General features: G+C 41.9%; 1 long non-coding RNA gene across 1 annotated transcript; it reads right to left on the bottom strand.

The window, feature by feature from the left end:
• Positions 1-11,616: 11,616 nt before the first annotated feature.
• LOC119342098 lies at positions 11,617-12,930 on the bottom strand. The gene is made up of 4 exons (XR_005165381.1): positions 12,662-12,930; positions 12,013-12,084; positions 11,748-11,933; positions 11,617-11,656 (listed from the first exon to the last, which is right to left on the bottom strand). It is a non-coding gene; the product is annotated as an uncharacterized LOC119342098 (long non-coding RNA).
• Positions 12,931-13,482: the final 552 nt, after the last annotated feature.

Genomic DNA, 13,482 nt, shown 5'->3' with positions numbered 1-13,482 from the left:
GAGGGCGGCCAGAGTAGGACGCAGGGGCGGGGGCTGAATCGGGGGATGACTGAGGGATTCGATCTGGTGTGAGTGTGTGTGTGTGTGTGTGTGTGTGTGTGAGTGAGGGGAGGGGTGGCGCGCGGGCCGGCGGGGGAGGAAGCAGAGAGGTGGGCTTAGTGGCAGCGCGGGGTAGGCGGCCCAGCGCTATAGCTAAAGCTGCAATGGGGGCCCAAGAGCGTGGCCCATCAGTAGTTGCACTGGCTGTGAAATCCAGCGCTACTGCTAACGTGCACTTGTACTGCTTGTGCTGGCCGGCGGTACTGCTAAATAGAAGTAGCGATGGGTATCTAACCAATGCTACTGCTAAATGTCTACCTATAAGCATTTTCCTAGTAGTGGCAAACTCAACAAAATAAATATCATGTGAAGCATAATCTAATGGAAAACTAAAATCATGATGACAAGTTTCATGGTTATCATTATTCTTAATAGCATACAAGTCATCACAATAATAATCATAGATAGCAACTTTATTCTCATAATCAATTGGAACCTCTTCCGAAATAGTGGATTCATCACTAAATAAAGTAATGGCCTCTCCAAATCCACTTTCATCAATATAATCATCATAAATAGGAGGCATGCTTTCATCATAATAAATTTGATCATCAAAACTTGGGGGACAAAAAATATCATATTCATCAAACATAGCTTCCCCAAGCTTGTGGCTTTGCATATCATTAGCATCATGGATATTCAAGGAATTCATACTAACAACATTGCAATCATGCTCATCATTCAAATATTTTATGCCAAACATTTTATAGACTTCTTCTTCTAGCACTTGAGCACAATTTTCCTTTCCATCATTCTCACGAAAGATATTAAAAAGATGAAGCGTATGAGACAAACTTAATTCCATTTTTATAATTTTCTTTTATAGACTAAACTAGTGATAAAACAAGAAACTAAAAGATTCAATTGCAATAAAGATATACCTTCAAGCACTCACCTCCCCGGCAACGGCGCCAGAAAAGAGCTTGATGCCTACTACACAACCTTCTTCTTGTAGACGTTGTTGGGCCTCCAAGTGCAGAGGTTTGTAGGACAGTAGCAAATTTCCCTCAATTGGATGAGCTAAGGTTTATCAGTCCGTGGGAGGCGTAGGATGAAGATGGTCTCTCTCAAACAACCCTGCAACTGAATAACAAAGAGTCTCTTGTGTCCCCAACACACCCAGTACAATGGTAAATTGTATAGGTGCACTAGTTCGGCGAAGAGATGGTGATACAAGTGCAATATGGATAGTAGATATGGGTATTTGTAATCTGAAATTATAAAAACATAATGATAAAAGTGAGCATAAACGGTATTGCAATGGTAGGAAACAAGGCCTAAGGTTCATACTTTCAATAGTGCAAGTTCTCTCAACAATAGTAACATAATTGGATCACATAACTGTCCCTCAACATGCAACAAAGAGTTACTCCAAAGACACTAATAGTGGAGAACAAACGAAGAGATTATGGTAGGGTACGAAACCACCTCAAAGTTATCCTTTCTGTTCTATCTATTCAAGAGTCCGTAGTCTATCATAAAGTTCGTACTAGAATAACACTTTAAGACACAAATCAACCAAAACCCTAATGTCACCTAGATACTCCATTGTCACCTCAAGTATCCGTGGGCATGATTATATGATATGCATCACAGAATCTCATATTCATCTATTCAACCAACACAAAGTACTTCAAAGAGTGCCCCAAAGTTTCTACTGAAGAGTCAAGATGAAAACGTGTGCCAACCCCTATGCATAAGTTCACAAGGTGAACCCGCAAGTTGATCACCAAAACATACATCAAGTAGATCACATGAATATCCCATTGTCACCACAGATAAGCACGGCAAGACATACATCAAGTGTTCTCAAATCCTTAAAGACTCAATCCGATAAGATAACTTCAAAGGGAAAACTCAATCCATTACAAGAGAGTAGAGGGGGAGAAACGTCATAAGATCCAACTACAATAGAAAAGCTCGTGATACATCAAGATCGTATCACCTTAAGAACACAAGAGAGAGAGAGAGATCAAACACATAGCTACTAGTACATACCCTCAGCCCCGAGGGTGAACTACTCCCTCCTTGTCATGGAGAGCACCAGGATGATGAAGATGGCCACCTGTGAGGGATCCCCCCTCCGGCAAGGTGCCGGAACAGGGTCCCGATTTGTTTTTGGTGGCTACAGAGGCTGGCGGCAGCGGAACTCCCAATCTATTGTGTTCCCCGATGTTTTTAGGGTATATTGAGATATATAGGTGAAAGAAGACGGTCAGGGGAGCCATGAGGGGCCCATGAGGGTGGGAGGCGCGCCCAGGGGAGGTGGGCACGCCTCCCTGCCTCATGGCCACCTCGAAGCTTCCCTTATGTGCACTCCAAGTCCCCTGGATTGCTTCTGTTCCAAAAATAACTTTCCCGAAGGTTTCATTCTGTTTGGAATCCGTTTGATATTACTTTTCTTCAAAACACTAGAATAGGCAAGAAAACAACAATATGGGCTGGGCCTCCGGTTAATAGGTTAGTCCCAAAAATAATATAGAAGTGTATAATAAATCCCATAATCATCAAAAACAAATAATATAATAGCATGAATGCTTCATAAATTATAGATACATTGGAGACGTATCAATCTCCCAGAAGATCGAGGAGAACTTTGTATTGAGATTAAAAGAGAGAGAAGAAGCCATCTAGCTAATAACTATGGACCCGAAGGTCTATGGTAAACTCCTCACAACTCATCGGAGAGGCCTTGGAGATGATGTAGAGGCCCTCCATGGTTGATTCCCCCTCCGGTGGAGCACCGACGAAGGCTCCAAGATGGGATCTCGTGGATACAGAAGGTTGCGGCGGTGGAATTAGGTTTTCGTGGTGCTCCTGGATGTTTTCAGGGTACGGGAGTATATATAGGCGAAGGAAGTACGTCGGTGGAGCAACGAGGGGCCCACGAGGCAGGGGCGCGCCGGGCACCCTCGTGGCCGCCTCGTTCGTTGCTTGACATCAACTCCAAGTCTCCTGGTTTGCATTTGTTCCAAAAAGATCGCTCCCAAAGGTTTCATCCCACTTGCACTCTGTTTAATATTCCTTTTCTTCGAAACACTGAAATAGGCAAAAAAACAGCAATTCGGGCCGGGCCTCCGGTTAGTAGGTTAGTCCCAAAAATGATATAAAAGTGTAAAGTAAAGCCCATAAACATCCAAAACGGGTAATATAATAGCATGGAACAATCAAAAATTATAGATACGTTGGAGACATATCACGCTACAAGGTGCTTCCATTATTGCGGAACACCGTATCCTTATGGGTACGGTGGTTGAGAGGGTACGGTCCGTTAAGAGCAGACTGACCGACGCCTGTGCCATCCTTCTAATAGGTTTTGAGGTGAGCGACACAATTATGTAAAAAGAATGTCATAGTATAGACAGTAGCCCCTGAGACTCTGTCCGGTGTTCGGAAAGAAAAGCCGAACAGAGGATCAAATAATTTTTGCAGGAGACTAACCTGACAGGTCTATATGAGTAAGCAGGCGTCGTTGCTGGCTGCAACCTCTCATGCTGCTGAGGTCTCCGGATTGAAGCAGAGTCTAGAGCGGACCGAGGAAGAGCTCGGCCGTGTGAAGAAACAGCTGGAAGAGAATCAAGGTATGGAATAACCTTGTCTATATTCAAGAAAGATGAATGATTTGTGCTGACGGAAGGGCCATGATATTTATTAGGAGCAGCGTCTGAGGTGGAGACCCTCAAGAAGGCGCTGGCCGAGGCCGAGGAGAGAGCGGCCAAGGAACAAGCCGCTCGTGAAAAGCATGAGGCCAGGGTTGGTGAGGTCCCGCAGGAGCTCCAGGACGCCGTGAAGAAATGCGACTCCTTGGAATGCAACCTTGTAGATCAAGAGTCCGAACTTTCCAAGGCCCGCCAAAGCACACATGATGCCCGGGTTGAAGCCCAGGGAGCCCTCCAGGAAGTCCAGGAGGCCAGAAGAATCGCGGCGGGTAAGGCCTTTATTATGTAGAGCAAATATGCGAAGAAAAGGTTCCTCTTACTAACCCGAATTTGGAGTTCTCCAGGGGCGTTTGCGGATCTGCCGTGCAACATTTCAGACGCTGCGGAGTTCTTCCGAGCCAAAGAGGGGAGCTCCACGAAGAAGCTGTTTTGGTCACAATACCTTGCGCCTGAACATCCGGTGCCCTTTAGCGATCAGCTAACACAGCTGGTCGAATTGCATAGGGTGTCTGAACTAGCCATGAAGGATTTAATAATCCTGCTATGGCCTGCCTAAGCCATACCCAGCAGCTACTTCAGGCTCGTGAATCGGCTAGTCAATGTCTGCCCTCGGCTTTATGCCATCAAGCGGTCGGTCTGCATCAAAGGCGCGCGAATGGCCTTCGCCCGAGTCAAGATTCAGTGGGCAAAGATGGATGCCGTGAAGCTTGCGACCGAGGGACCGCCTGCGGGCAAGGAGCACCGCACGCTCGAGTGTTATTTTGAAGATATCCTAAAGGGATCCCGCATTGTAGAAGGGCAGTGTTCAAAAGACATTATCTTTGAATGAAGTCATTCATGTTGTCCCTTCATGTATTATGAAACAAAACCGTTATGTAATATAATGCTTGTTATTTAAAATTTTACCTCTTGTGCAGCCGTTTTGTTAAATCTAAGAGTTGGCCAGTCGTCGGCTTCCGCCCCCACGTAAGTAGTACGGGGGTGTTCGGGATGAATCTAAACACTCTTTATCGCAGAGTTTGGTCCTTAAAGGAGGTGTTTAGCATAACGAACTAGGCAATCAGACTAAGTGGCTTTATCAACCTCACTTGGCCATAGGAGTTTGACCGATAGAAATTTAGGCACAACCCATAGTATTCATAAGTCCGAACTTGGGGTTCTGTATACACCTGATCAGATAAAAACTGATTCATCGCATAACGCGTAAAAAATCGCAAAAGATTTGTAACCTCTCGAATAGCTGACTGGCTCATGCCGCATCATGGCAGTCAGTTTTTGGCTTTCTCTACTGAGGTGCTCATCCGGATAAACCAGGATACAATCGCAGTAGTTCTCCCTTTACTACCCTAGCCGATATAGCGAAACGTAAGGTAGTAAGCACAGGAGCCAGGCAACCCAACTATTGACCAAAGACATGATTCAGAGCCGATGCATATAATGCTAAAGTCCGAGGTGCCGAACTATACTGTAAAAAAGTGTTCAGACTTCGTTGCCGTATTATGGGGCGTAATGAAGCCCCTGGCAAATTAAGACGTACCAGAGTGTACGTGTGCAATTGATAACAATATCAAAAAAATGAAGTAATAGGCTAATGCCATAGAAATTGGGCCGCAAAGTATTTTCCATTATAATTTAATTAATACGTCAAAACGTATTTTTACAAGTAGTGCGACAAGCAACAGTGCTATTTTAACATGCCACGACTAAGGGAGAGCTGCGTGCAGGTTCTTAAAACAGGCATAACGATCGTTTAAAGAGACCACCTGGAAATGCCCTTATACGCAATGCTTCTTGCCGTCTTGGTGTATCCGTCCTTTGATAGGTCCGACAATCAGGCCGCCAGGAAAGACCTGGGTAAAAGAAACCTGAAAAGAAAAAGAAGAAGTGAAAGTATGCGGGTCCAGGGGAGGTTGAGCCGTATTATGGACCATGATCTAGCTGTGCCTCCATCTATGCCCATGGTATTTTGTGTGTGTACTTACGTACGTGTGGTATGAGTGCCGCCATTTGGTCGGTGATACGTCTCCGTCGTATCTACTTTTCCAAACACTTCTGCACTTGTTTTGAACTCTAACTTGCATGATTTGAATGAAACTAACCCGGACTGACGCTGTTTTCAGCAGAACTGCCATGGTGTTATTTTTGTGCAGAAATAAAAGTTCTCGCAATGACCTGAAAATCCACGGAGCAACCTTTTGGATTAATAAAAAATACTGCCGAAAGAACCAGCACCAGGGGGCCCACAACCTGTCCATGAGGGTGGGAGGCGCGCCCCCCTAGGGCGCGCCACCCTGTCTCGTGGGCCCCCAGAAGCTCCACCGACTTCAACTCCAACTCCATATATTCATGTTTAGGGAGAAAAAAAACTGGAGAGAAGGATTCATCGCATTTTATGATACGGAGCCGCCGCAAGCCCTAAACTCTCTCGGGAGGGCTGACCTGGAGTCCTTTCAGGGCTCCGGAGAGGGGAATCCATCGCCGTCATCATCATCAACCATCCTCCATCACCAATTCATGATGCTCACCGCCATGCGTGAGTAATTCCATCGCAGGCTTGCTAGACGGTGATGGGTTGGATGAGATTTACCATGTAATCGAGTTAGTTTTGTTAGGGTTTGATCCCTACTATCCAGTATGTTCTGAGATTGATGTTGTTATGACTTTGCTATGCTTAATGCTTGTCACTAGGGCCCGAGTGCCATGATTTCAGATCTAAACCTATTATGTTTTCATGAATATATGTGAGTTCTTGATCCTATCTTGCAAGTCTATAGTCACCTATTATGTGTTATGATCTGTTAACCCCGAAGTGATAATAATCGGGATACTTACCGGTGATGACTGTAGTTTGAGGAGTTCATGTATTCACTAAGTGTTAATTTTTTGGTCCGGTACACTATTAAAATGAGGCCTTAATATCTCTTAGTTTCCAATAGGAACCCGCTGCCACGGGAGGGTAGGACAAAAGATGTCGTGCAAGTTCTTTTCCATAAGCACGTATGACTATATTCGGAATACATGCCTACATTACATTGATGAACTGGAGCTAGTTCCGTGTCACCCTATGTTATAACTATTACATGAGGAATTGTATCCAACATAATTATCCATCACTGATCCAATGCCTACAAGATTTTCACGTATTGCTCTTTTCTTAGTTACTTTACCGTTGCTGCTTTTACAATTACTACAAAACTGGTACTGATACTTTTGCTATTGTTACCGTTACTTCCATACTACTTTGCTACTAAATACTTTGCTGCAGATACTAAGTTATCTAGGTGTGGTTGAATTGACAACTCAACTGCTAATACTTGAGAATATTCTTTGGCTCCCCTTGTGTCGAACCAATAAATGTGGGTTGAATACTCTACCCTCGAAAACTGTTGTGATCCCATATACTTGTGGGTCATTAAGACTATTTTCTGGCGCCGTTGCCAGGGAGCATAGCTCTTTTCTTTGAGTCACTTGGGATTTATATCTGCTGGTCACTATGAAGAACTTGAAAGACGAAAGAACTAAGATTTATCCCTCAACTACGAGGGGAGGTAAGGAACTGCCATCTAGATCTGCACTTGATTCTCCTTTTGTTATGAGTAAGCTTGCGACACCTAAACCTGCTTCTGCTATTAATTCTAATATGTCGCATGTAATTGATGATGCCACTTCTGTTATGCATGATACTTATGATGAAACTACTTCTATGCTTGATACTACTGTGCCATTAGGTGAATTTCTTGATGAACAACTTGCTAGGGCTAGAGAGAGTGAAATTATTGAAACTGATAATATTGACGAAAGTGATGATGAAGGTTGTGCTCCTAAATATGAATTGCCTATTGTTCCTGAGGGTTATGTTATGGATGAATAAACTGCTAGAGATTTTCTTGCTTGCAATGATAGATACAATCTTAAGAAATTATTAGCTAAGCTGAAACAAAAGTCTCTGAATGCTAGAATGAAACATGACACTGCTTTTGCTACTTCACCTATCTGTGTTAGTGATAAGGATTATGATTTCTCTGTCGATCCTGAGATAATTACTTTGGTTGACTCTGTTCCTTTTTATGGCAATGAATCTGAAACTGTTGTGACACATCTTACTAAATTGAACGATATAGCTACCCTGTTCACTAATGATGAGAAAACTCGCTACTACTATATCCTTAAGATTTTCTCGTTCTCATTAAAGGGCGATGCTAAAACTTGGTTTAATTCTCTTGATCCTGGTTGTGTGTGTAGTCCCCAGGATATGATTTATTACTTCTCTGCTAAATATTTCCCTGCTCATAGGAAACAAGCTGCCTTGAGGGAAATATATAATTTTGTGCAAATTGAAGAAGAGAGTCTCCTGCAAGCTTGGGGGAGGCTTCTCTGATTACTTAATGCTTTGCCTGATCATCCTCTCGAGAAAAATTAAATACTGGATATCTTTTATAATGGACTAACCGATGCTTCCAAGGACCACCTGGATAGTTGTGCTGGTTGTGTTTTCAGGGAAAGAACAGTTGATCAAGCTGAATTGCTATTGAATAATATGTTGACTAATGAAAACAATTGGACACTTCCTGAACCAACTCCTAAGACAACTCCGAAGAAAAGAGGTGTTCTACTTCTCAGTCCTAAAGATATGCAAGAGGCAAAGAAACCTATGAAAGAGAAAGGTATTAAAGCTGAAGATGTTAAGAATTTACCTCCTGTTGAAGAAATACATGGCCTTAATATACCACCTATCAAAGAATTACATGGTCTTGATAACCCGACACAGGTAGTAAAGGTAAATTCTCTCTATAGATATGATAAAGTTGAAATCCCGTCTACTAAGTTTGCTAGCCCATGCTTGGATGAATTTGATGACTTTATGGATAAACAAGAAAACTTCAATGCTTATGTTGGTAGACAATTGAAAAGTAATACTTATATGATTGAACACTTGAGTGATTATATGTCTAGAGTCAAGGATGACCTTAAAATCACTAGTAAACATGCTTCCATGGTTACCACTCAAGTAGAACAAGTGCTTAAGGCTTAGAATGATTTGCTCAATGAATTAAATAATAATAAACAAGACTTTGATGTTAGAGTAGCAACTAGAATGGGTAAAATGACTCAGGAACCTTTGTATCCTGAGGGCCACCCTAAGAGAATAGAACAAGATTCTCACAGAAATAATTTAGATGCACCTAGTCCTCCTAAAAAGGAGAAAAATAAAATGATAGGACTTTGCATGCTTCTTGTGAACCTACTGTAGACACACCTGAGAATCCCAATGATATTTCTATTTCTGATGCTGAGACACAATCTGGTGATGAACATGAACCTAGTGATAATGTTCATGTTGATGCTCAACCTAGCAATAACAATGATGTAGAGATTGAACCTGTTGTTGATCTTGATAACCCACAATCAAAGAATCAACGTTATGATAAAAGAGACTTTGTTGTTAGGAAGCACGGTAAAGAAAGAGAACCATGGGTTTAGAAACCCATGCCTTTTCCTCCTAAACCATCCAAGAAAAAGGATGATGAGGATTTTGAGTGCTTCACTGAAATGATTAGACCTATCTTCTTGCGTATGCGTTTGACAAATATGCTTAAAGTGAATCCTTATTCTAAGTACATGAAAGATATAATTACAAATAAAAGAAATATACTGGAAGCTGAAATTTCCACCATGCTTGCTAATTATACTTTTAAGGGTGGAATACCTAAGAAACTTGGAGATCCAGGAGAACCAACTATACCATGCTCCATTAAAAGAAACTATGTTAAAACTGCTTTATGTGATCTTGGAGCCGGTGTTAGTGTTATGCCTCTCTCTTTATATCGTGGACTTGAATTGAATAAGTTGACACCTACTGAAATATCTTTGCAAATGGCCGATAAATCAACCGCTATACCTGTCGGTATTTGTGAGGATGTGCCTGTTGTGGTTGCAAACGTTATTATCTCAACGGACTTTGTTATTCTTGATATTCCCGAGGACAATAGTATGTCGATTATCCTTGGTAGAACCTTTTTGAATACTGCAGGGGCTGTTATTGATTGCAACAAAGGCAATGTCACTTTTCATGTTAATGCTAATGAGCATACGGTACACTTTCCGAGGTAACAACCTCAAGTTCACAGTATCAATTCTATTGGAAAAATTCCATCGATTATTATTGGAGGTTTTGAATTTCCTCTTCCTACTGTCAAGAAAAGATATGATATTCTTATTATTGGGGATGTTCATATCCTTTTTGAGGTAACCTAGTGTCATTTCAAAATTTCTATGGTTTCATGCAATTTGGAATGAGTTTGTTAACAAGACTTGATGAACCTTGTTAGTGGATTCCTTTTGATGAGCATGAGATGGATGAAGTTAGAAGGCACAACTCTCTGTACCCTCCTTTTACTTTTTGTTAGTTAGATTAAATAAAGTAAAAATAGTATTTTTCTATCTGTTTTCTGAAATATCCATGCAATAAAAAATACCCCGAAAATAAAAGTTTTCCAAATGCCCTGCAAATTAAATATGATTTTTTCTGGAATATTTGAGAATATCTGGCACTGAGAACACAATAGAGGGAGCAAGCACCTGGCCACGAGGGTCCAGGGCATGCCCCCCTGGGGCGCGCCCCCCTGCCTCGTGGGCCCCTCACTACTGGAATCTGGCACTTTGCCATCTGCCATGGCAGATGGCAAAGGCATGGTCGACGGATGGCAAAGGCTTTGCCATCTGCCAGCAGATGGCAAACAGTTCGTCCGAAACCCTGCCGGTAAAGGCTTCTTTGCCGTCTGCTGGCTGATGGCAAAGCCTCTTAACGGGGTTAGCCCCGTTAGAAGGCTAACGACATACTTTGCCATCTGCCAGCAGATGGCAAAGGCTGCATGCTTTGCCGTCTGCCAGCAGATGGCAAAGAGGTTTGCCATCTGCTGTCAGATGGCAAAGAGCCCAAATAGGCCGGCCCAAATTTTACATGTAGATGACACGTGGCCTCTTTGCCATCTGCCAGCTGATGGCAAAGCTCTTTGCCATCTGCCAGCACATGGCAAAGTGACTATATTGCCCCATTTAATTTTGTTTTTCTTATATCAATTCATTTTCACAGAAATCAAACACAAATATATTTATATGACCAATATAGCATATTGAACACATATTACCAATAGTCATGAACACATATGTATCCAACACATGTTACCAATAGTAGCAAGTTTCATCCGTACATATACATAGTTTCATCCATAGGTAGCAAGTTTCACAAGGTCAAAACAAAAACTAAATACAAGCACTCCATCAACCCAAGCTTCCGTGATCTTAAGCAAATCTGTAAAATGGGAAAGAAGAAAGTTAGAAGAAGAAGACTAGAAGAAGAAGATTATTATGATGCAACTAAAATGTGAAGATTATTATGATGCAACTTATATCTGTAAAATAGGTCATTTTGGAGCTAAGTATGGTTATTATGTCATTTTTGAGCTAGCTAAGCATACTAAGTCATTTTGGTGTAAAACATGCTAAGGTCATTCTAGAGCAAAGTAAGGTTATTATGTTATTTTGGAGCTAGCTAAGCATTTCAAACATACACACATTATGGACGATATGTGTAGATACAACATGGCATCACAACAAAACTCTATTAAGCAAAACACTTGGGAAACTTACCGTCATCACGGAGGTGTAGGTGTAGGTGTAGGTCTAGGACCGGTCGCGCCAGTGGCAGACGGAGAAGGATCGGTCGATGCTTGTCGGGAGTTACGCTGCACCAAAGATTATTTCCAATGTATCGTTAGCATGATGCAACTCAAATGTGAATACTAGTAACTAATAACCGTTCAAATGAAACTCACCGTGCCCGCCGGAGCAATGACTGGCATCGGCGAAGGGGTCTGGCCGTTCTTCTCGCACATGGACTGCACATTTGGTTTTGATGAGTCAGTCATATTAGTTACTAATGAAAGGAACATTGCGTGCATGATTTAGCTAATATGCAGAAAAAACTACCACGAAGAGATCGTACATGGCCCGGTTACCCGAGTCGTTCCGGTTCCTCTTCTCCTCCAACAGCCTAGCCGTCCTCTCCTCATTCTCCCTGTCCCTCTCCGCCGCCTGTCGGTCCCTCTCCGCCAACTGCCGGTCCTTCTCCTCAAAAGCAGCATGGGTCTTCGCTCTCTCTGCCTCAATAGCAGCCTGCAACACCACTCGTTAGCATTGTTATCATCGACGGCCGCAAACACAATGTAATGGAGGAAAGGCTACTAAAACAAACCTGGAATTCGATTTCCACTGGTCGTAAACGAGGCGGTATCTCAGGATCAGAGCTGGTCTGGCGCTTCTTGATCTGCGGGAGAGTACTACTACAACGTATCAGTCCATTACCAATGGCTAACAGTCATACAAAGCCCCTTTATGGAAAAATAAATGGCGTTGATAATGTGCCATTGTCACGGAGTTCAATGGAAAGCACCACTATCTACTATTTGTAAATCGGTCAAATCAGAAACTACTATAATAGTTAGTTATGGATTGATAATAATGGTGATAACATGTTGTTTTGGCAAACCTATGTCAAAAAGCTCCCAGAGAATAACGCAATCTTCCGAATCTAGCATGGAGACTGAAAGAGCCTCACTTGGCATAAATTTCATATATATCTGATTTGAAGGCTGCATATATATTGTACTACCTTCCTGTGTATAAGACAACTTCAAAAATAAATCACGCTAGGAGGACATCTCTAACATTTTATGTACAATAAATGTATGATTAAAGAAATTACACTACCAAAATATTTTTAGCTTTCATACATGGTAAAGAGAAGTCCTTAAATCAAAGCGTAAAAAACAAATTAATAACTCCAAAATAACATATGTAGAATTAGAAACAACATGAGGGAGATGGGGTTATTCTTTGACTACATTATAAAGATTACACCGGTCCACCTCACTTGCAGCTTGTTTGAATTTTCATCAATTATCTTGTCGACATGACTAAACAAAGGTCTGCACAAACAAAATGAGAGTGGGAGAGTTAATAGCAGACTAATGCTGCCTCAAGGTGTTGGTATAACTGCTCAAAAAAAAGTCAAAGAACAATCAAATTTTAAATAAGCAACAACAATAATACAAATTATCCAAATAAATCTCCATATCCAGCCAGCCAAAATCTTAGTGTGTGACAACCCTACGACGCAGACGATGGCTGAATCTTGTGTTCAGACGGCGACTTGCTCACTACAAATTCAGATAACTGATAAGGAAGATACAAAATCAGATAGTCCAGGTAAATAGGATTAACAGATCACCAGATCATTGCATACCAGGACCGTCCTTACAGCCAGCTAGCCGTACCTAGAAGCTATCAACATTCGCACACTACAGAACCTAAAATTGTACTGGCACTTGTTAATTAGGCTACTCCTCCTCGGTCCCTCCTAATTTCAAAGCAGTAACCGTTTACTTTCCCATTCTCATCCATAAACTGTAAACAAAATTCACACATACATACTCTGGCATAAGAAAGATTCACTGGAACAAAATAAATGCACACTATCTCCTTGTAGAAACTTTTTAATGTATGGCAGATGGCATTCTTATCCTTTATTTCGCAGAACAGGAACCCCTTGCAAAGCTAACACTTGGATTGGTATATTTTCAGCCTTATAAGTGTATAAAGGCTCCTGCCGTGGTCTAAATGTTCCAAAGCGTCACCATCTGATTCTGAACTGCAAAACAGAACA

Source organism: Triticum dicoccoides, chromosome 7B (assembly GCF_002162155.2).
Source record: "Triticum dicoccoides isolate Atlit2015 ecotype Zavitan chromosome 7B, WEW_v2.0, whole genome shotgun sequence".
NCBI lineage: Eukaryota > Viridiplantae > Streptophyta > Magnoliopsida > Poales > Poaceae > Triticum > Triticum dicoccoides.
This window is presented reverse-complemented; position numbering and strand designations above follow the sequence as displayed.